At 29.8% G+C, this 21,827-nt stretch overlaps 1 protein-coding gene across 10 annotated transcripts in view; it reads right to left on the bottom strand.

The window, feature by feature from the left end:
• The window catches only part of LOC114329870 (golgin subfamily A member 6-like protein 22), a 482,825-nt gene that overhangs the window by 247,063 nt on the left and 213,935 nt on the right, over nt 1–21,827 (bottom strand). Inside the window, exon 1 of one of the 10 annotated variants that reach the window (XM_050658301.1) lies at nt 13,369–13,560. The exons of the other annotated variants lie outside the window; for them this stretch is intronic. The gene's annotated coding sequence lies outside the window, so the exon portion shown is untranslated. Of the gene's footprint in view, nt 1–13,368; nt 13,561–21,827 lie in introns of those variants that run through there. 10 annotated transcript variants of the gene reach the window in all.

Below are 21,827 nucleotides of genomic sequence, written 5' to 3' on the forward strand. Positions count from 1 at the left end.
ATTAACGCAAAGCAAGTCTGTGAATTTTCCTATATTGTGGTAATTTTCCTTATATTTTCACGCGATAACTTACTCCAACATCTCTCATAAGCGTGTTATTTAAATAATGCCTAAACTCTGGCATATGAGTATACGCTTGGTACCACGCTGGCCATTTGTCATATTTATCTAATGGTCTATAAGTGTCATAATTTGGAACATAAATTGAATGGTATTTGGTATGTGGGACATGCTCGTAATCTATAATGTTTGTGTAAGGTGGTATATACGGTATTTGGAGATCATATTGCAGGTTATACATCTAGAAAAAATATTTAGAGATAATTTTTTAAAATATTTTCACCATAATATTATTAAAGCAACCTTTGCGAAAATTAAGAAAATTATACTTAAGTTTATACTTCTCGATGAAGCTTGTAACAATTTGGGAAAGCTAAACCATAACGGTGCACGCAAAATTAAGACTGGTTAGAGCACTAATTTTCCCTAAAGCTACTTATGCATCTGAAATGTGGACTCTGAAGAAAGCAGATAAGAACAAAATAGAGAATTTTGAGGTGTAGACCAGGGCGGATCTCTGAAAAAACGTATATTTTTGGATGTGAGAGGTGGAACTTCAACAATAATAATTGACTTATGCTCCTCCTCAAATATGCCCGGAACATTAATAAAAAAATTAAAATATTTAAAAATTTCTAAAATCGATTTCATCGATTTTTTTCTAGTTTATTTGCCCATAACTTTAAAACGATTCATTTTGGAACAAAGTCGTAGGGAAATATAATAAAGATAATTGAATTTTGTACGATAAACCACTGGCTAAAAATGTCTTGAATCAATAACCTTTCTGCAAAATAGCAATAAATACAAAATAAGGGGGCAAAATAAGCCTGTTTTTATTCAAGGTTTTTCAACCACTTTGGTTGCACTTAGAACTTTCGTAATTCGCTTAGAAAATTCTTACAACATACTCAAATCGTTCACCAAATTTCATTAAAATCGACCTCATAGATTTTGCAGAATAATTTTGCAATCTAATTTTTTTTTTAAAACTTCAAATTTTTTTAAAACTTTCTGAAAGAAAAGTAGGCCATTTAGAAATTTGCTAATTTTTTTACATACAAAGAGGTTCTCTGCCTATCTTATACACTTTACAGACTTATATACTTTACATAAATTCATTTTCTCAAGAATAGGCGTCTCTGGAGATAAATCCAGAAACAGGTCAATTTTTATTTTTTAATTCTAATTTTTTGGTATATATATCATACTAGTGACGTCATCGATGATTTTTTAAATGAGAATAGGTGCCATGTGATAGCTCAATCGAAAGACTATTCAATTTTGTAATCGCTAATATAAAAATTAACATCATTATTTATACAGGTTTTGAATTAAAAAAAAATGAATTAAATTAATTCCACTATTTAGATAACGTCATCACACCCAGATGGATGACGTCACTAGTATGATATTTATGCCAAAAAATTATAATTTAAAAATAAAAATCGATCTGTTTCGGGATTTATTTCTAGAGTCGCCCATTCTCAAGAAAATGAATTTATTCCAACTCAAACGTCCTCACTGTATTTATCTATAAGCTAAAACATTGTTTATAACTTTAAAACAGTGCTGAGGCCGCTTAAATAATCAGATTTTAATTCTGTAAAGTCTATTAGATACGTAGACAACCTCTTTATGTGTAATAAAATTAGCAAACTTCTAAATGGTCTACTTTTTGTTCAGGTTTTTAAAAAATTTGAACTTCTTTCAAAAAATTTAGATTGCAAAATTATTATACAAAATCTATTAGGTCGATTTGAATGAAATTTATTGGACAGTTTAAGTATGTTGTAAGAATTTTCTGAGCGAATTATGAAGGTTTTAAGTGCAACCAAAGTGGTTGAAAAACATTGAATAAAATTGCCCCCTTATTTTCTACTTATTGCTCTTTTGTAGAAACGGTAATAATTTAAGACATTTTAAACCAGTCGCATATTATACAATATTTAATTATCTTTATTTTATTTTTATACGACTTTGTTTCAAAATGAATCGTTTTAAAGTTATAAGCAATGAAACTAGAAAAAAATCGATATTTTTCAAAATTTTTGAATACTTAAATTTTTTTATTAATGTTGTGGACATATTTGAGAAGGAACATAAGTCAATTATAATTATTGAAGTTGTCACCTAACTTTGTCTGCAAAAATCCGAATGCCACCTCTCACATCTACCTCAAAACAGATCCGCCCTGGTGTAGTGTGGATATACCGCTGCTAGTTAAGAATATTCTGGGTTTGAACATCGAACAAAAGGTATCCTTAATAGAACAACTCAATGTAAAAGATAGGTTGCTTCAACAAATCCAACAGAGATTCTTACTGTATTTTAAACACAATGGAAATAACAAGCACTCTGGAAAAGCTTATTGGTTGTTGTAACCAACAGACATACACATAAGTGAAAAATAATCAACGTAAGATGCCTGAACTCATCAGATATAGGTAACAACCATAGCATAATATTATATAAAAAAATAATCACAATGAAATAATTCACACCTAATATAGCGGCACAAACACAAACAAAAATCAGCGTTAAAGGACTAAATACGGAATCAATGGAATACTAATACGGAAAAATAATATCGGGGAAGATTGCTGAAAATGAAATATTAGCAAATGATAACATCGAACAAAACTGGGAAAACTCAAAAAAACATAATTAACACAGCAACAGAATCACTTGGATAGAGAAAAGTAATGAACACTAGCATATTAAAACAATCCCACGGTTTAGGGAGGAATTATGGAAAAGACAGCCTTTTGACAATACAGAACACAACAAACACAACAGGTATACAATCATTATAAAAGAATCCGAAATTAAACGAAGCCTTAAGTCAGATAAATAGAAACGGAACACAGGCAGAGCTTGGAGTGGATGGAAAGTGTAAAAAACAAGAAATGTGTAAAATGACCAGAGGAAAAAGAAATAAATGAACGAATTAATAAAAACGAAATATATTCACAAAGAAATATAGCCAGATTACTTTCGTTTTACTGAAGGTGACGACAATGAACCACTGGCACAAGAAGTGACGACAAACAACGAAAGAAATATTAAGGAGGGAGAGATAAAGTAAAGCATTAAGGACATTAATAATTGGAAATCACCATGAGAGGACCGAATGAACGTCCAAAGTACGAAGAAGCAGATCTGACCAAAAACTTTTAAAAATAATCCAAAACATAATAGAACAAAATACACTACCACAAGAATAGATATCAAACATCATAATAACTGTCTGTAAAAAGAGAGACAAATCGGACCAGGTGAATTAGAGAGGCACTAATTTATTTAACACAACACTAAAATTGGCAACCAAAGTGATTACAAATAAACTGAATGAACTTTCCTATAACGTTAACAGAAAAACAACAAAGTTTTAGAACCGGCAAAAATACGTCCTGACACAGAAATAATCAAAAGATTATTAGAAAGCAAAAAATTGTTCGAAGAGATGAGCACCCTTACAAAAATCGATGGTAAGGCACTATGGAACTTAGCTGGAAGTACAGATATACGACGTATATACAAGGTGGAGAACATCAAAGAATGAGTAAGAAATAGGAGAGTAGGATTAAACAATCATATAATATGAATGACATCAAATAGGGTAGTAAAAACAACGAGATACGGTTTCCCAATAAAAAGACGATCAGTGGAAAGACCATGCAAATGATGGAACGTCAACTTATTGGAGGTGCATTGAAAAACCTACAGAAACAAAAATAGGAAGAAGATGTAGACAAAGTGTGGCAATGTATTGCCAACAGACGAAAGGTTTCATTAAATATTTCAGCCTAAGGATAATGACTTTATCGAGATACCAAGTACTAATACATTCAGAAAAAATACGATTGAAAATATGACTTACTAAAAAAATTTAGTTTTAAAAATTGTGCAAAATTTATCTTTCCTTTTAATATTAATGTTGCAAAACAGTTTTGATATAAAATGTTCGCAACGTATTAACTTCAAATTATTTAATGCTAATGGACAATGTTAATTAATTATTAAATATTTTGATATTAAATTTTAACTTTTTTGTTTTTGCTACAATTAATGTCAACTAAATAAAGTATTTTTTATTTCAAAATATTCAAAATATTGTGTGAAATTCGTACAAAGAATATTTTTTTTGTTTAAACCAAGCTTGTTTTTGCATATTTGTTGAATTCATAACTATTAAAAAAATTTCAAAATACGTGAAAAATCAAAATATTAAAAACAAAGTAATGAATAAGAGATGTAAACAGAGAAAGTTGAATCTAATTAGGTGAGATTACATCTACAAATTATACTTAAAAAAATTAACTTAATAGAAAAAAACATGAAAATATACATTTTTTTAAAGACTACCAGAAAAGTGCTAAGCTGAACATTGGAGTGAAAAAAGCCTAGATAGGTGTTTTAAAGTTAATTTGTAATTTGATAATAGATTTTGATGCAATTGTGCTAAACTACATTTATTTTCAAATGACTGGAAAACGTTTCCATTTATTCAAGTTTTATTTTTACTTACGTTTTCTTGGTGTAAATACGTTCAAAAATATTCGGATGCGTAACCTTTTATAAATACCAAGCGAGATTTTGTGGCGAATACGTGAAAACTGTAACTGATATACGAAATTTTCTGGATTTTTGCCAAAGAAAATACTTTACGAGGTTTATTGCATTATTTTTAGGCTATTTTGGATTTTAGTGGAACAATTCGCGATTTTTATTTGCAAACGCAATGCGATGGAATGGAATGTTGTATACATTCAAATATAATGTTTCAGTACTTTATTTTAAAATGAAGCTTTGAAAATGATCTTGTTTCATTTTTAAGTGAAAGAGTAAGTAGATACATACCATGTTTTCTAAATAAAATTGTTTATTTTTGTTTTCTTTTTCTTCTCTATTATTGTCAATAGGCATTGTAGTAGACATTTTAAAGTTACACCCAAATGTATGTCACTCAAAATTTCTGAGCCCTGTTTGCGGTTTGTCCCGAGATATTCCTATGATTCTACGGTAGGTCTTCTATCAATATTTGTATTTCATTGATTCTAGTTTCCATGTGTTAACTGATAATAGCCAAGAAATATGCTGGACCAATTAACGAAGAACTAGAAAAGAAGTAAGTGGGAACCAACAAAATGTTGAAATAATCTAATATAAGAGAATATAAGGTTTTAATGGATAAAAATTATTTTATGTTATTTAGTATGTTAAAAATGATAAAAAACAAGAGGTGCTCGATATAAATTATTTGCCCTGACCATAATTAATTAATAGTTAAAAAATAACTTTTTTATAAATTAAAAACCATTTTTCGGCCCAGACAGGTATTATTTTAAATTTTTTGGATCATTCGAAACAAAAAAGGTTTTTTTGTAAATTTTCTCTTAAGTTGATCGCTTTCGAGTTATAAACAATTTAAAACTAAGAAAAGATCGAAAGATGACGCTTTTGATGGCTCAAAAACGTAAGAAAAAATATCATTTTTGAAATTACGAAATATTTAAACTCAAGTTCAAGCCTTGTTCTAATAGTTCTTCATACGTATTTTGGACTTTTTTCATATTAAAATATTGTTTTTTAGTTGTCAATCGCCTGTCTTTCCATCAGGAACATTCCTTATTAACAATTAAAAAAATATATTTTAGAATAAAACATTGCAAAAATTCTTAACTGGATCTGTATGACAGAAGTATGTTTTAACATGGATTTACGTACTTGATGATTACAAAAATAATATTTTTTACTTTTGTTTTTGAGCCTTAAAAATTGTCATTTTCCGTTTTTTTTTTATTTGGATTTAAATTGTTCGAACAGTTAAAATAGTTCGAATAGTTAAACTCGAAAACGATCAACTTAAGAGAAAAATTACAAAAGACCTTTTTTGTTTCGAATTATCCAAAAAATCTAAGATAATATCTGCCTAGGCGAACTTTTTTTTGAATTTATAAATAATTTTTTTTAATTATAAATTAATATAGTCAGAATAAAATTATATTGGGCACCCATGTTTTTTATAATTATTAACATATTCAATTATATCGGGTTTATTATATTCAGGTCGACCTTATATCGGATCCTCTACTAAGAAGATAATTATGACAAACCCTAATGCCTGATTGTACCAACAGATCTTAATCTCCAGCTTAGCTATGCTCTACTTATAAGATAGGGCCTCCTTAAGTATCATTACGTTGCACCATAATTTTAGATTCTTGCCTTATTATCTATTCGATCTAATTATATCTATTATTATATTACAATATTCTTGTTATCATATATTATAAATATATTAAATTAATTAATATCTTATTCTCGTCTTAAGCTTAAGATCTGTTGGTGCAACCGGGCATAAAACGAGCAATACTGAATACAGCAGAAAAAATATGTGGTATAAATAAAAGCAAGAGTAAAAACAAAATGACTCTATGGTGAACGGAGGACATTAGGCGTCAAATACAATTTGAAAAGGATAAATATTTAAGTAATGGAAAAGATGAAAACTATAATCAATGTAAAAAGAAGATAAAAACAGTAAAAAAGTAATATTCAACGCAAAACAACGATTTTAACCAGATTTTGGAGACAAATTAGAAGATATCAAGAGCAACCAAAACTATTCTATACAGTTATACACGGTCTGAGGTATAGAGGAAACAAAAAAGTAATGTCGATAAAATACGAGAACGGGGACCTATTGACAGAAGACGAAACACTAATAATAATAAATGCTCTCCTGGATAATGCTTCAAACAGAAGAAGGCCAGTTATTGTTAACCGTCTAAGAATTGACCATATTACCTTAACACACCAATAATTAATAATTAAATAGCCACTACCAATCTGCTCCAGCTGCTCAGATCACAAATGATGATTTTAAAACAATTCTGAACATTAATATCACACGAGAATAAATTGACAATAATGCGATAATTTTTCGAAAACTTGTTTGCCAATAGCTGGAAACAAGTTTAGGAAAAAAATTGGAGCATTATGTTCTTATTTATTCTTACTATCGTATGATATTTTGACAGATTATTTTTTAATACTTACATATAAAATTCAAGTTATTGTATAAAAACATTCAGTGAAATTAATGTGACACACATTTTTCAACTTGTTAAAGTAAACAGCACAGTGTCGCAAATAGTTAGATGAAGATATCAATAAAATATTAGTTAAAATTATTTATAAATACAGTTTTATTCATAAAATAATCTTACAGAAGTACAATCGATCGCTGGAAATTGCCGAATTGTGTCGTCCTCGATGTGTGTTGTTCTCGTGACAATTTGACATTACATGCAGAACTAACAGTTTATTATGGATATTTTCTTAAATGTGACAGTTGTCAAAACTAGGAAACTGGTTGCAATTAAAAGAAACAATCTAATGACGGTTCGCTTAACTCAGACACAACTGGCTAGTGATTTTAGTATGTAATTTTTTTGTTTTGGTCAATTTTGCCAAAATTGGCAAAATTATTAACTATTTAGTAATTATTAACTATTTAGTAATTTTTTTTGCCAATTTTACCAAATTGGCAAAATTACTTACTAATATCACTAGCCAGTTGTGTCTGAGTTTAGCGAACCGACTATACTTAAAAAAATCCCCATTGTAATTGTGTACAGTAGAAAATTACCGATGTAATAATAACCTGATTGGACAGAATTAAACACGTGATGAAAAATCTAACTACACGATTGAAAGTTAAAATCACTAACAAATAATCTCTGTAATTTTTATTTCTGTAGCTTTCTACTGTAGTTCAGAGAAAAAAGGAAAAAAAATATCCTGTTAGTGACACAACCCCCTCCAGGCCGAAACCAAATTTTTCGAGTAGTATGATCATCTATAATAATAACCTATATGTTTCCTGTAGCCGATTTTGATAATATACATAGTTATAAACAAATGAAGATAAAAAACGGTAAATTTTCGCTTTTTTCATCTACTACTAAAAAATTGGGCATTCTAAACAAATTTGAGAGTAATAAACTCATAAACCGTATAAAAAACTTCAATATGGCGTTCGGTGAATATGTCTATCTTTATTGGTTGCTTAGAAAATTGCAAAATAAATCATAAATTTTGAGTTTATATAAATATTCATAACTTATGTAATAATTAACTTAGAACCTTCTTATTACACGAAATGCTGAGACTTATGGTGCTCAAATCATATCCTAAATTTCAAAGCAATTGGTCAACTAGTTTAAAAGTTATTTAATTTGTTTTTCCAAAATAATTTTTTTTGCAACACTGTAAGTCAGAAAATGATGAAGTTACAGTAATATTTTGTATAGTGTATGAAAGAAGAAAATTTACATAATTAACTTAATTTAAAAAAAAATTACAAAAAATTATTATAAATATTGCAAAATAATTTTGCAAAAACATGTGAATTAAAAAAATGGGGAGGGGGTTACTTTGTCCCTAATTGTCCTAGGACAGTTGTTTTTCTTTCTAAATGTGTATAAAAATTCAGTCTTTCTAAATATGAAAAAAATATTCTACAGGTAACGGTTAAAAAGATATTCTAATTGTTTTTAAGTAAGCAAAAAATCGACATGTTCTTGCAAAATAATTTTACACTGTTTAAAATTATATTCTGTCATTTATTTTTAATTAAGGTAATAATATAAATGTTCTTCTTTCATAAACTGTCCGAAGTATTATTGTAACCTCATAATTTTCTGACTTATAGTGTTGCAAAAAAAATGAATTTGGGATAAACAAATTAAATAACTTTTAAACTATTTGACCAATTGCTTTGAAATTTATAATATAATTTAAGTATAAGAAGTCTTGGCATTCCGTGTAATAAGAAGATTCTAAGTTAATTTTTACCTAAGTTATGAATATTTATAAAAACTCAAAATTTATGATTTATTTTGCAATTTTCTAAGCAACCAATAAAGATGGACATATTCAGCGAACGCCATATTAATTTTTTTTATACGATTTATGAGTTTCTTACTCTCTTTGTTTAAAGTGCTTAACTTTTTGGTAATAGACGAAAAAAGCGATAATTTACCGTTTTTTGATCTTTATTTGTTTATAACTATGTATATCATCAAAATCGGCTGCCGGAAACATATAGGTTAATAATATAGATGTCCATACTACTCAAAAAATTTGGTTTCGGCCTGGAGGGGGATGTGTCACCAGAAAAATCTTATTTCTCTGGACTATTGGTCATTATCTCTATGAATGAAATAATCAGTACAATAAAACTATGTAGAATAAATTAATATCAGAGATTGAACTATATTTCAGCTGATTCGAAACTACTATAAACAAGGCTATTTTGGATTTTAAAATAATAATGTTATTATGGAATTATACTAACGACAAAAAGATCAGATGGAGGGTATAAAAAATACGTCAGTCGTAGTAAGGTCGTAAAAACTGCTTTTTTATTATTTAAAAACAATGTTTATATTTACAAAAAGTCTGCTTTGCCAATGTGTTTTTGTTTTAACCGGCAAAAGTGCTCCACAAAATAAGTGAAGGACATTTTTGATAAACTATATCGACGGTTGAAAGGTATAATAAATGGATGTAACCCACAAACCAACTTTTTTCAGGGAGTAGAAAAAACGTTTCATTTAAGTAAATTTATGAGGAATTAACCTAATAATTTTTTTATTGACTGATCTAAAAATTAATGAAAAGAATTATTAGATTAATCCATCATCAAAAAAGTTATTTGTGGGTTACAACCTTTTACCTTTCAACCGTCGATATAGTCCAGTAGTCAGAGATTTGACATCTAAAATTGGGACCCCAAAAAGAGGCAAAAAATTTGCCACTCCTACTCCTAAGCTTGCTCCCAAAACCTCGATTTGCTGAGATGATTTTTAACAAAAATATTTATTAGCACTTTTTATGTAAAATGAACCATTCTCCCAGAAACAACGCTTGAAGCGGTCGGCGATTTTAAATGTCAGTTACGAGCCCGAAATCCATTTTTAAATAAAATTTGTAACAACGCGACAGTAAAAATTCGATATCATTTGATTAGTATGTCATATTGACAAAAAATAAAATGTACTTTAAAGGTGTGAAGAGTACTTTAAAGGAGCGAAGTTTTCGTATGAAATGTATGAAATTTTGCCGAAAATGAAATCAGTTTCTTTAAAGCTGTTAAAAAAAATAAACGTTGCGAGATTTTTGCCATTTTTTTTAGATTCACATGAAGTCAAAGTATTACTATTGTTAGAGCCTAATCTTCAAAACCTAGAACATGAAATTTCGATGCCAAAAAAAGCTGAATTTAAACTTTCTTATTAACCTTTTTTGTCGTTAGTGTAACATTATGCATGTGTATATATGTACCTTTTTGTTTGTGTCATCATTAGAAATGATGATTTTTAAATCTTCAGCAGTTGCATTATCAATGGGATTAAAAATATTTAAATTGTATAATGGTTTTTTAAGGTTTATACAGGCTACCAAAAAGGAAAAAACAAGTAAAAAGGAGCTAAAAATACGACTAATTTTGTAAAACCAATTTATTTATTAGTTATAAAATAAGCTAGAAAAATCAGTACAATATGAATATTAAATTAAAAAATATTAAAACGTGTTAAAATATTTACAAAAATGCGCCATATTTAATTATATTATCGTATTAATTATGAGTAGTAGACGATATCACGTACCTAAAAAATAAAAAAAAGAATTATTGAAAACAATTTTAGGCCAGATTATTCAAAAAATCCTGCGATATCGAAACAAGTCTAGAGACTAGAATGTATTTAGCTTTATATTAGATTGCTCTGTAATATATACGAAAAATATGTATCTTGATATTAAAAATAGTATTTTTAGATTTATCCTTTCTATAGTTTATATAAGAGAGTCTCATACGCACGCAGGCAGAAAATTTTTTTGCTGATTTTCATGACACTTAAGCAAATAATCAAATTTCCGTATCTTCTGTTACTTTTCTATTCGAGTGTTTCTTTTAAAACTATCATGGAAAAATAGGTTCAAAAATGCTTCCAAAAGCATAATAATTTTTAAGTCATTTTCCACCAGGAAGACATCTTCGGTGTATCGTAGACAGTTGAGATATTCTGTATTTAAAAGATGAAGTTTTCGATCCTAATAGCATTATTAATAATATTTAAAAAATATTAAAATATTACTAAAAGATTTTTAAATCGAAAACTTATTGGTCCATTTCCTTGGTAACACCTCCAAGGCTTCTAAAATTTGCAAGCCAAATGGATGCTGAAGCGAAGAAGACAAGAGGGAATTCAAAAAACTTAGAATTCACTACCCCGTCTGTTCAGCTGGTAAATTCCAACAGAAAATGGAACTAGTTACCCGAAGGAGTAAAGACCAATATAAAAATAAAATAATTTTTTTATTAATTCAGTTGCAATGCGAAGGCAAAACAATCTTACTTTTCAATTAGAATACGGAGCGCAGTCCAGTCCTCTGAATCGCGATTTTTGGCTCTTATCGGAGCCTCATCGGAGCCTCTTATTGGAGCCTCATCATAAGAGCCGAAAATCGCGATTCAGAGGACTGGACTGCGCTCCGTATTCTAATTGAAAAGTAAGATTGTTTTGCCTTCGCATTGCAACTGAATTAAAAATAAAAATTTTATTTTATTTTTATATTCTCTATTTATTCTAATTATTTTCTCTTATGAGTTTAGTTTCTTGAACACACATTCTAGGGATTAGTTAAACAGCTTTGGTGATAGTGTTACCTAGCCTTACTCCTCTGTTCAGTGATATTGTTAAGTGAGTTCATGCATCTTAAAAGTGTTTTTGCTTTCTCGTGTTGTCAATAAGTTTTGTATATCCATGGTCTACCCTACTGTTGGTTAGCGAACCATTTTATTTGCAAGTGTTTCACACTCTCAAGGGCTTTCCTGAAGTATGCAAAAGCGGCATATATCGGACTGTTATATTCATTTGATATTTTGATGAGGATTTTTACAGTTAAGAAGTGGTCACTAGTGCTAAGTCACTTTCATGCAACATCTCTTCTATCTGTGGTAGTTTAAAGATTAGATTTAGAATAAAAACATCATTAATTTGTTTTTAAAATACAATCTGATTATTAGGATATGGGTAACACAGAACTTAAGAAGTCATGATAAATGAAATAGAAACAATCCAATACAAAGAATTTTGTCAATGTTTAGCTTTATGTTTATATTAAATATTGTTTCGGTATCGCAGAAATAAGAAAAAAACTTACTCCGCGAAGCTCCTTATGCAAAAAGCGCCTGTAAGGTCTGTTTGGTAGCCATACGCGGTATCTCCATGGCCAATCAAAATAGTAATCATAGGCTCGATGGATTCTATAGTCCGGGATATAGGTATTTTCGTATGAGTAGTCATACCCATGGACAGGATCGTATCTTAACTTAAGCATCTTCTGCAAACATTGTACTGTGTATATTGTATGAAGATGGTAATGAACTTGGAACAAGGAAACCAAATAGTTTAAAAATTAGCATTGATTTTATTTCATTTAAAATTAGTTGTAGTATAATAATTCATAATAAAATTTTTATATTAGAATAAATTTTTGATTTAATACAATCAACGAAGTTAAAAAATATTTAAATAAAAACGGGAACTGGTGTATGTTTTCAAAGACTGATAGTGAGTAAATAAATTTATTAAAATCAGCTAAGTACTTTCAGCATTTTTAATGCCATCATCAGAGCTATCGTCTTATATGTGTAAATACCTCAAATGAAGAGAAAACTTCGAACAAACACATTCTATTATTAAAAACTAACCCAGGGATCTAACCACTGGTCAGGGTACAAACCCTTGAATGTATAAAATATCACATTTAATGTGTTTTTAAAAAAATGGCTACCATTTTTACTATCAACAGCTGTTACTGACCAAAACCTGAGGCCTGATCTGTATGTCCCCTCTGATAAAATGTTATCTTTCAACATCGACCTAGTATCATAATGTTAATAATTTGTAAAACTTTATTTATGCAATCTGTGAAAAAATTTTTGAATTGACTGAAAATTTTTTGAATTTATAAATTCATTTGGTTATTAAAAAAAATTAATAAAAATTTTATACCATTTCACATTGAAAGTGTTTACTTAATCGTAAGTTTCAATCAAATAAATTTTATAAAATATAAACAAAGGTTAAAAGTAAAAAATATATGTGACATATATTTCAAAATATAATCTTCAATCTTTTTGAATTTTTGCTGTCCCCTTTTTTCCATATGACTAATTTTTTAAACTGATTTGGTTTCCGATATTACAAAAAAAATTTAGGTACTTACCAGGAGAAGTAAGACGACACTCAAGTAACTCAAGTAATCACAGATCACCAACTGCAAACTGTTTCAGGATCCTAAGTGTCAGTTTTGCAACAATTATACAAAATTTGGAGGTGATTAGAACATATTGGTCCGGAGCCAACTAAATATGTAACGTTATGACACTGTTTTCGCGAGGTGGTTTGATTTCCAAGATCCTTATAATATTCACACATTTTTGTTTTTATAGCAATTACTCAGCGCATAAAATAAAAATAGATAGATTTTCTGAAAATAGAGGACTCGTGGGTGTATCAACTCTACGGAAAATTTGGTATCGTGATAAATTATATTGTTTATTTTTTTTTTGTAAAACTAAACCTTGACACCGTTAGAGTACAACTTTCTTCTTCTTGTTAAGGTGCGGTGTAATTCTGCGTAGGCATCCACCGTACATTGTCTTGTCAGATGAGATGTTAGATAGTCAGAATAAACGACGTTTATTTAACGTCATTTATAATTTATATATCGACAAATGTCCAGGACGGACTAGGTGACTTGTCGCATTAGGCTTTTATAAGATTGGATAATTGTGATATTTGTAACTAAGTGAGTATTTGAGTTAAATGGAAATAGTTAAACCACGTTATGTTTCACTTAATATATGAACCCACAAAGCAACGTAGCAGCAGTACTATCAAAAGTTGATTGTCTCCAATACGCGCTGTACTCAGCCTACGGCGTCTATTGGAGACCTCCGGCTAAGTTGGTGGCCACAAGATAGTTTTTGTCGTTTAAAGTTTATTGAAAGTAACGACAATGAACAATTTTCCTACGACGTGACGCTGTACGTAGCCTACAGCCTCTACTGTAGACCACCGGCTTAAAAATTAAAAATTTAAGATTTATTTAAAAAAAAACATCGAAATGGTACTATGTCAAATTGTCATTTAGCTTTTAGTACTTCTTCAATCATTTTAAAGGATTTTCTAACAACAAACACAGTTTACAAAAAAAATATATTATATAAAGTCAAAAATGATAACATTAATATATTTATGTAAATTAAAATATATATTTTCTTCTGGTTTTTTCACTTAATGTAAGTCTAGTCATGGTCCCCATTTAGTAGATAAGATTGTGAGTCTAAAAATAAAAAACAGAAACGATGATTCTAAATTCATTGATAGAGAATATTTCAAAACAGAATAGTAACAAAATTGTCACGTTTTAATTAAACTACTATTAAAATTAAACAAACTTTTGATGATGTTTCCATGTCCATTTGGCCTCACGGACCAGAAGCATGGAATAAATTTCTGGTGGAGATTACCAATAAAGAAGAATTCCTCAAATTCACCATGGAACACGAAAACCATAATTTTTTTTCTTTTCTGGATACACTAATTATAAAAACATAAAGAAAGGAATTATAAATTCCCGATATGATAAAGTCCTAATCACCTTCTTCAATGAAAATGCATTTCATGATGTGCCAGCTAAAAAAGATTTAGACTAAAATTGATTATCGATTTTCATTTATAAACACGTAATTCCTTAACATTGAAGAAAATAAACAACGAAACACCACAAACATTCCAGAGACACTCACAAAAAAGAACTCCAGGATGACAAAAATACGATGTAAAGGGCTAATCAGAATAATTGAGAAGAATAAAGAACAAGTACAATAGCACAACATTCAAACAACTACCACTCTGAGATATATCCTGTCCAAAACCAAACCAGCAACATAAAAGCAATGTCAAAAAAGTCTTAATAGAATGCCGAATTGACTATCGGTATATAATTGACACAGAAATTGCGATACAACGTGGAGTACATCAAGGATACACCATATCGCCGAAACTGTTCACTATGCTGTTGGAATATGCAGGGTGTTAGTAAATAAGTATGAAAAACTTAAAGGGGTAATTCTACATGAAAAAATAATGACAGTTTGCTTTATAAACGTATGTCTGCAAATGCTTCGTTTCCAAGATACGGGGTGTTGAAATTTATTTTTCAAACTGCGAATTTTTTTATTGCTCTAAGACTGTTTGAGCTATGAAAATTAAGTTTGGTGGATTTTAAGAGGTAGTTATTGCGCATTTTTTTATATACAAATAACAATTTTGCATTCATCATTGACGCCCCTACGGGTAATGGTCTGAATTTTTTTAAAGAAAAAAATAGTACGCCACTGATATATTTCAAATTAAAAAATTGTTTTTGTATTTCACGTTTAATTTATGATAAAGAACTTTTTTCTTTTTTTCATATGGTTCACCGTTTTAATGCAAAAAAATAAAACATCTTCGCGCGTATTTTTCATTTCGTAATACATTATCAAGAATTCTCCAATATAATAATGCCAAACTAGAACAATAACAGAAAATATTTCTAAAAAGGTTTTAAATATGTGCAAGGCTACAACAAATTATGTTCAAATTAGCTCTTTTAAAGGTGACAGTGTAATTTTATATTCACCATTCCCGCGCGTACGGGTAATGGCCTGAATTTTTTAAAGAAAAAAATAGTACGCCACTGAGATATGTCAAATTAAAAATCATTTGTGAATTTCTCGTTCAATTTACGACAAAAAATTGTTTTTGTGTATTTTTCATATGAGGCACAGTTTTTATGTAACAAAAATATCTTCACGTTTACAAAGTATTTGAAATAATTTTCTATGTATAGGGAATCTACCTCGAATAATTTGTAAGCGTTAAGATGTTTTATTTTTGTGTATAAAAACGGCGCCGCATATGCAAAAAAGACAAGATTTATTTTTGGTCGTAAATTGAACGAGGAATTTAAAAATAATTTTTAATTTGACGTTTCTCAGTGGCGTACTATTTTTTTTTCTTTAAAAAATTCAGACCATTACCTGTACGGGCGCCAATGGTGAATTTAAAATTCTTCTGTCACCTTTAAAGGAGGTAATTTTGAACATTTGTTGTAGCTTTGCACCTAGTTAAAATCTGTTTAGTAATATTTTCTGTTATTGTTCTACTTTGGTATTATTATATTGGAGAGTTCTTGATAATGTATTAAGAAACGAACAATACGCTCGAAGATGTTTTATTTTTTCGCATAAAAACGGTGCACCATAGAAAAACATTACAGGAAAAGTTCTTTTTCATAAATTAAACGTGGAATACAAATATAATTTTTAATTTGAAATAGCTCAGTGGAGTACCATTTTTTTCTTTAAAAAAATTCAGACCATTATCCGTAGGAGCGCCAATAATAAATATAAAATTGTTATTTGTTTGCCAAAAAAGGCGCAATAACTACCCCTTGAAACCCACCAAATGTAATTATCATATCTGAACCGGTCTTAGAGTAATAAAAAAATTGGCAGTTTGAACTAAAAATTTCAACACCCTGTATCTCGGAAACAAAGCATTTACGGATATACGTTTATAGAGCAAACTGCCATTATTTTTTCATGTAGAAATATCCCTTAAAGTTTTTCATACTTATTTACTAACACCCTGTATATTTAAAATGGGAAAACTGACCCTCAAGATCATAAATATAAACGGAGAAAAGCTTAGTTATCTGAGGTTTTCAGATGATATTGTACTAACAGCTAATAGGCTACATTGAGGCCAAAGAGCTTTTAAATCAGCTTTACCTTTCCTTGATACAAGAGGGATTTTAAAGTAAATATATCTAAAACCCAGAAGATGACAAATGTTGTAGTCAGCGAAGATAATATATGCATAGGAACAAGATACATAGACCAGGTAATGGCCTATAAAAATACCGAGGTCATGAGATTCGCATAGGAAAAGGTAACCAAAGCATTGAGCTTCTCTGTGATATAAGACTGACTTAAGCAGCTTTCGGCAAGCTGAACCATATTTTCAAATCATCTGACATACCAATATGCCTTAAAAAGAAAACCTTTAATCAGTGTGTTTTGCCAGTGTTGACTTACAGAGCGGAAACTTTGACCATGACCAGGAGAAAAGTGCAAAAGATCTATGTATCTCAAAGGGTCATGGAGTGTACTATGTTGGGCGCTTCACTAGGAGAGAAGATCCCAAATCGCCAGCTACGACAATGATCTGGAGTGGTTGATGTAATAGAGAGAATAGCAACACAAGTCACGTGGCTCGAATGACAGATAACAGATGGAGAAAGCGGACACTGGAATGGAGAACAAGAGATGATACCTACCGAAGCAGGGGTCGTCTACCAACACGTTGAACTGATTATATAAAACTTTGTTATATGAATTGGCATATACTGTTGTTTTATTGACTTCCAAAAGGCATTTGGTCGTGTTAAGCACTCTATATTAATCGAAGCTCTAAAAGATAAAGGCTTGGACGGCAGAGATTTTCGAATAATTGCAAATTTATATTGGAATCAAACAACATCAGTTTTAGTAGATGCTGTGGAATCACAGGCTCTTAATATTAAAAGAGGATTACGGCAGGGGTGCCTTTTGTCACCACTGCTTTTCAACGTTTACTCCGAAAGAATTTTCAGAAAAGCTCTTTCTAAAAAACAAGAAGGAATACTTGTGAACGGTGAAGTCATCAATAATTTGCGATATGCGGACGATACAGTACTCCTAGCTTCTAGTCAAGAATATCTGCAAACACTACTTGATAGTGTTGTTGAGAGTTGTAGGGAAGCAGGTCTGGATCTTAACATACGGAAAACCAAAATACTTCTAATAAATAAACAGCAGCATATAAAACCGTCTATATATGTAAATAATACCAAACTTGAACAAGTTGATAAAATCGTTTACCTTGGACAGCAACTAAATGGTAACGCAGAAAGTCACGGTCAAATTAGATCTAGGATAGAGCAGGCTAGAGCCACTTTTAGAAGGATGTACAAGGTGTTATGTAACAGAGACCTAAAATTGGCATTGAGGATCCGCCTCCTTCGCTGCTACGTCTTCTCGGTCTTACTTTATGGTGTCGAGTCCTGAACTGTGAATAAAATCGGTCTAAATCGCCTTGAGACTTTCAAAATGTGGTGCTATAGAAGAATTTTAAAAGTTTCCTGGATGGAGAAGATTCGAAACTCCCCAATACTAGAACGTCTCAGCAAGACTACTGAGATCATAAAAAGCATCAAGCAGAGAAAGCTGGAGTACTTCGGACATGTAATGAGAGGTCCCAAATATAGGTTGCTACAAAATATTATGCAAGGAAAAATAGCAGGCAAACGCGGTCCAGGACGAAAAAGAACCTCATGGTTGAAGAACTTGCGAGATTGGTATGGTGTTGATACAAGCATGCTATTTAGGGTGGCAGTGAATAAAATTAGGATAGCTATGATGGTAACCAACGTTCTGAAAGGGCATGGTACATGAAGAAGAGAAGATATGAATTGGATGCAATAGGCACAAGATAGACATAGATGGATGATTATAAGGGAGATCTATGTCCACCAGTGGACAAGCGAAGACTTAATGAATAATGTAAAAAAATATATAACACATATAACTTACCCGTTGTACCCCAAATGGCCGTCTTGAAGGAAAATAATCATGATGCACTTTTAAATTTCTGTAGGGCACCCAAATTCTGGTCCTATATGGCCAGTCGTAATAGGAACTAAAATGCCTATGAATTTTTTCATCGCAGTAAAATCTATAATCGGGCATATATTGGAAATTATATCCTTCGCCGGGATAATATTTTATTTGCAACATATTTAAAAATATTTGTTATCCTAGAATATATATAGTATCATGAGATTCATTCAATGAAAATTACGGAGATTGTTTTGTTGTGGTAGATTGAAATACACGTTATTTCTAACAATAAACTGAAAACTTTTGTTTTCAATACTGGGATTGTCATTCCGAATTGTATTTGTATTTTTTAAATTACTTATTTCCGTAGATCCTAATAAAAATAGCTGAAGGCCTTTATTTAAAATATGAAGAGTTTAAAACTTCTCATTAAAAGAATTATTAAGATCTAGAAGGTGAAGTGCGTACGTACAATTTGTTTTTCTATTATTAAAAGCTCTTTTATGTTCTGTTATACGTTTGTCAAATGTTCTGATAGTCTGACCGATGTAAGTTTTTGGACGGTCATCATATTATGTCAGTTTGTATACACCACTCTGTAACTGTTTTTTCTATTGGCTCTTATTGTTTTTAATGTATTTGTTTAAGTTGTAGTCCGTTCTGAAATTGTGTTATTACTTTCTTTTTTATTAGCCTAATAAAATTAAAAAAAAGTCAAAATTTAAATTCGTACATGTTAAAACAAATTTTATATCAAAGTTTAGGTGGGTACAAAAGATATTTTCAAGAAAGTATCCAAATCATGTAAGGGGATCATTGTTTAAATAATTAAAAAGTGGTCATTTTTGCAAAAAAAATACTTTTTTAACTTCTGAGGTAATTCACTTATTAATGAAGGTCTATGGGATCTTTTGCTGCAAAGTTTCAGGGTAAATCTTTCAGATAAGACTTACTAAATTAAATTTGACCCCTTATTTATTTAAATATTTGTATATAAAGCTTTAAAAACAAATTTGCATAAAAATTATTTTTAGCGTTTTAAATAAGCACTATAAAATATCTTATTTTACAGACTAAGTTGCGATATGTTACCAGTATTAAGCAAAAAAAAATTGGTCAAAAAATATTTAATATTTTTTGAGATATTGAATTTGTTCTTTAAATGTTACTATATTTTCAATTGCAAAAACACGGATATTGCCAAAGAAATATTCACCTGCTTAGGACCTCATTATTTTTATTTTTATGTAAATTTTTGATAAATGTATTGATAAATTCAAATTTCAATTAAACTTCCCCCTAAAATGGCATTTGAAAATTATTCAAATTTGTTTATAATTTGTTTTTTTTTTTAATAACGTCGCAAGGATTAAGTATTTTGAAATGCCGTTTCGATAGTTGGATTCCTGAGAATTTTTGACTAATTATCAAAATTTTTTGTGGTTTTTTCTTCTTCTTTTTTTCTTGGAGTTATATTACTACGGGCCCTTTTAGGGTTAAATTTTATTAAGAATGTCGAATCTTTGAGTTGTAGATTCTAGACCTAAAAATATTAAGATTTAACTAAAATCTCTTAAATAAAATGTGGCTACTTACTGAGTTACAGGGTGAAAATTATTGTTACCAAGTACTTTAAAACTATTTGACGTATCCTTATCATACTTAGCAGAAAGTGTGGCTATTATACACCCTACCTAATTGTGATTAATAAAGGTTTCTAGCTTGTGCCAGAGGTGTGCGACAGGGGATAGTGAATTATTGACCCTTTCCAAATTCTACGCCACTGAGTGAATTACTATTGTAGCGAAATTTTTCGATTCTCCAATACTTTGTATGTAAATACTTTATTGGTATCGATATAGTCATCAGTTTGAGAGATATTGGAAGTTTAAAATGAATGAATGAATGAATCAAAATAACTATGCCGTTTCATTTTTAACGTCCAATATCTCTAAAACTAATGACTTAATCGTTACCAGTAAGGGGTATATTATTTACACAGAAAGTATTGGAGAATCGAAAAATTTCGCTAAAATAGTAATTCCCTCAGTGGCGTAGAATTGGGAAGGGTCAACCCTTAACTGTCCCCTGTCGTACGCCTCTGGTGGTAGCTAGAAACTTTTATTTATCACAATTTAGTAGACTGTATAGTACTCACACTTTCTGCCAAGTATGATAAGGATACGTCAAATAGTTTGAAAGTACTTGGTAAAAATAATTTTTAAATTTTTAAATAAAACACCCTGTAACTCAGTAAGTAGTCACATTTTATTTAAGTGAGTTTAGACCAATCTTAATATTTTTAGGTCTAGAATCTACAACTTAGAGATTCGACATGATTCTTAATGAAACTTAACCCAAAAAGGGCCCGTAGTCATATAATCCCAAGAAAAAAAAAGGAGAGGAAAAAAAGACAAAAAATTTGTTAATTAGTGAAAAATTCCCAGGAACCCAATTATCGAAACGGCATTTCAAAATATTTAATCCCCGCGACGCTATTAAAAAAACAAATTATAAACAAATTTGAATAATTTTCAAATGCCATTTTAGGGGGAATTTTAATTGAAATTTGAATTTATCAATACATTTATCGAAAACAAACATAAAAATAAAAATAATAATATTTAACACAGGTTAATATTTCTTTGGCAACAACCGCGTTTTTGCAATTGAAAATAGAGTAATATTTAACGGATAACATAGCGCAACTTATTCTGTAAAATAAGATCTTTTATAGTGCTTATTTAAAACGCTAAAAATAATTTTTTGTAAATTTGTTTTTAAAGTTTTATGTATAATTATTTAAATAAATAGGGGGCCAAATTTAATTTAGTAAGTACTATATGAAAGACTCACCCTTTACCTTTAAAGAAAACAATCCTATAGTCCTTCGTTAGTAATTTAATGACCAAAGCATTTAAAAAAGTAATTTTTATGCAAAAATGACCCTTTTTAATTATGTAAATAATGG

The sequence above is a fragment of the Diabrotica virgifera genome, chromosome 8, assembly GCF_917563875.1.
Source record: "Diabrotica virgifera virgifera chromosome 8, PGI_DIABVI_V3a".
Lineage (NCBI taxonomy): Eukaryota > Metazoa > Arthropoda > Insecta > Coleoptera > Chrysomelidae > Diabrotica > Diabrotica virgifera.